Source organism: Sitodiplosis mosellana, unplaced genomic scaffold (assembly GCF_009176505.1).
Source record: "Sitodiplosis mosellana isolate CC-2019 unplaced genomic scaffold, AAFC_SMos_1.0 Smas_scaffold_6197, whole genome shotgun sequence".
NCBI lineage: Eukaryota > Metazoa > Arthropoda > Insecta > Diptera > Cecidomyiidae > Sitodiplosis > Sitodiplosis mosellana.
Window position 1 is genome coordinate 3,138,003 of NW_022601438.1, and position 3,735 is coordinate 3,141,737.

The 3,735-nt window shown below is 39.1% G+C and overlaps 2 protein-coding genes across 2 annotated transcripts in view; both read left to right on the forward strand.

Annotated features, from left to right (window-relative positions):
• The window catches only part of LOC129577255 (putative ATPase N2B), a 115,647-nt gene that overhangs the window by 92,477 nt on the left and 19,435 nt on the right, over nt 1-3,735 (forward strand). The gene's annotated exons all lie outside the window — the stretch shown is intronic.
• Nucleotides 1-3,735, forward strand: part of LOC129577256 (protein vestigial) — a 51,512-nt gene that overhangs the window by 45,684 nt on the left and 2,093 nt on the right. The window lies entirely within an intron of this gene.

Here is a 3,735-nt window from a genome sequence, read left to right on the forward strand (position 1 = left end):
AGAGAGAGAGAGAGAGAGAGAGAGAGAGAGAGAGAGAGAGAGAGAGAAAGAGAAGGTCATAAACTTCACTTTGTTTAAATACTTTGTTATTATTAATTGTATGTGCTTCTTTGCTTCAAATTGAACGATGTTAGAGACAGAGAGAATTGAGTAGCATTCGCGATTATCGCGAATATTATAAATATATTGATAAAATAGTCGAGCAGTTACCGCAGTAACGTAAAAAAACTGGGCGCAACATTTCATTGAGGACGAATATATTAAAAAAAAAAAAAAAAAACAATAATGTATGAGTGTCGTTCCCCAGATCGGTTGCGGATTTTGAATAATGTCCTTAGCGTTGTTGCTCCACGCGACAAAGCGAAGGACGACCCAGACAATCAAATAATTTTTTTTTTACGTTTTTTAGGTACTCAAACCATATTTTAATGTGAAATGAATAGCCTCCCACTCCATTACAAACACCGGGACCAAAGTTATGTATATGTGTGTGCTTGTGCTTCAGCCAAATAGATGGTTGTTTCTTTGTGCATATTTGAAAATCAAAACTAACCTTTGTGGCAACTTTGACGCATACGCAATGAATAAACTTTTTGAAAAACGAGTTATTCGCTTGCGGCCATTTTTAATTCCGATGTCTATAAAGCAATTGTGAGTGTTGGCAAATAGTGAGACGGGCTGGAGAACGAGCGGCAGAGACATAGAGTGCGCATATATCGTTTCGACGACAATGTTTAGCACACATAAATATGTAATATGTAGACACTTTGAAAATGTTTCCGTCTTTTGTGAGGCAGAAGTTTTGTTTTATTGCTTCCTGCAGTCATGCGAACGAGCGCTCGCGCCCGCGCCCGTACTGGTCAATACTGTTGTGCAAAGTAGAAACGCGTGAGCGCGCGCACTTCAACAAAACAAAACACTTTGTATTCAATTCACTTGTCTAAATTCAATTTTTTGTTGTTGTTGTTGTTGTTCCGTGTAAACACATGGTGGGGCTGTGAAATGGATGTGGAGACACAGGACACATATAATATGAAAAGGAATTGCAAACCAAAATGAACGCATTTGCGAGATAGAGAGATAGAGAGAGAGAGACATTCAACACACATCTATCCTTACCGAAACCAGCCATACATGTTACGGGGTTACTTGGCTGTTATCGGAGTTGTTGCTGTTGCTGCGGCTCATGTCGGCAAAGTCAACAGCGCCAATATATTTTACAGTTTCGTGAAAGACCGAAAATGTGTACGCTACTACAATTTTCACCCGAAAGGATGGAACAATTTTGCTTGTGATAAAAACAATTGAAACGCTTTCAAAGTAGCACAACAGCAACAACAACACCACCACCGACACCAGCACCTACTAGAACAAACACAGCGAAAAATGAAAAAAAAATTTAAAAAAAAAACTAGCGTTACATGCCAAGATGAAGTGTGTGCAAGAGTTGTGACTGTTAACCGCCAAAGCAATATTTCGTCTCAATAGAGAACGAGAAAGTGAGCAGCAAACATTTTGCTGGGCCATTTTCGGAATTTTGATTCGGTATTGCTAGCTATTATGGCGCACTGAACAATTTGCATCTGCGTTGGGAGCTCTCTCTTTCTCTTTCTCTTTCTCACACACTCTTTTCTTTACGCTGGCCATGATCGAAACCCATATCGTTGCCACACATACACAAAACAACCGATTATTTTCCGTTCAAATGCGAATAAATAAAACAACTGCACAGCAGCCACATAACTTCAAATACTCGATGAACGGAAAAAAGGGGTAGAACGACGAAAACGACAACGACAACGATTTCGTCGGGCGGATATTCTTCACACATTTTGCATATATGAAATATACTCGCCATTTTTTGCCTATATCTTCGGCCCGCATATGAATACCGAAACAATAGACGAAAATATTAACGTGTTATTTCCTGTAACTTATTATGAATATATATATATATTGTGTGCTCTTGCTCTTCGGATACCAAATGATATCCAACATATTTGTTGGCTAGACTGAAATATTATTTTCTTCAAGCCCTTAGCTGCAGAAGCAGGACATTTCAATTTTTATTAAAATTTTGGCTCATGTGTTTGTGAGTGTGTGTGATGTAGAAAATGGAAAAGTCGACACCACATTTTTTTTCCTCTACCAGTACACCAAAATGAAAACGCATAAATCAAACCGAACAGAATGATTAAGGGATTTTCGGTCACAAACATCGACCTCACAACACACACACACACACACACTCGTTTAATCTGTTCATTTCATTGTCACCGGCCAAACCAGCCTAATATTCACACAAGACGAATAAGTGCTCTTTTCATCTTTCACGCAACACAAAATTCGGAATTTCAGCGAACATTTTCAACAAACTGAAAATAATCAGAAAATGCAGTGGAAATGTTGAAAAATGCCCCAAATTTAAGCATTCTGTTTTTAAAACAGCCGACTTTCCTGCAAGGATGAAAAAGCTACGGAAAATGAAACTAAGCACTTGGCGATTGTAATCGAACACCATTGACAGCATGAAAATCGAATAATTTCCCATTCTTACATATCCAGACGCAGTAAATCAATAGCAATTGAAATGTAAAATGGGCGAACAAAATGCAACAACATTGAAAGCGGAACAAAGACAAAGAAACCGTGTAATGTGTCCAATAGACATTTAGCATTTTGCATGCGAAAACAATGCAATAGTTGTAAAACTTTTAGTGGCGAGAAAACATCTTATCAGATCAAGGTGACACTCGTACACACACCGTACACAAATTAAATTGCAAAGAGAGAGAGAGAGAGAGAGAGAGAGAGAGAGAGAGAGAGGACTAAGCGCAATCTGAAAATCGTGCGCACTATTTTACGTTGCGCAGGGTTGTATGTGCCTACAATATCGCTGTCAAGTATCAACGCGCTCGCTGAATAAAAATAAGCAAAAGTGCGATCGATACGCTGCTGAAACTGAAAGAAGTTCCTTAAATTCTGCATTTGTTGTTTATATGCCCTACTGTTGTTGCGCTTCCTGAGAATGAGCCACCAAATCATAGAGTTATATCGATCGGTTGGGCAATGGTGGCGATTGCCCATCTTTGCATTGTATTGAGAAGAAGTAATTCAAATGCGATCAAGATAGTTGATTAAAATTGGTCGCGTATGTATCAGAGCCGCTGCCGCTGCTGCCGCCATCGTCGCATTGTGCGGTGTGCAGAGATAAAACTGAAAAATTTGTCCACATTCATTTTATTACAAGTAAAATTCGATTTGAAGGAGAGAGAGAGAGAGAGAGAGAGAGAAAAGCACAAACAAGGAACAAAATGCTGTGAATATAGCACGCAAAAATTGTTCACAGCTCGTATTTTTTGAGTTGTGAATTGAATAAGTCATTTGAATCGATGCTCATTTTATGCAGATGCAATCGACAATGTCGCATTTCATTTTGCTGCCTCTCTTTTTGTTGTTGCTCGATTATGTGCGTGTGTGTGTGTGTGTGTGAGAGAGTATGTGAAATTGTACACTTTCGGTGCCCCGTGACTCGGTATTTTGTTGGGAACATGTATATAGAAAGATATCATTTGCGTTATCATTGCATCAGCAAAAGAGATGTCGCATCGTGTACATACATCTTTATACTTTTTCTTCCTACTTCTGTCGATGCATTTTGTTCACTCGTTCACTCGTTCCCTCTCTCCCTCTCTCTCTCTCTCTCTCTCTCTCTCTCTCTCTCTCTCTCTCTCT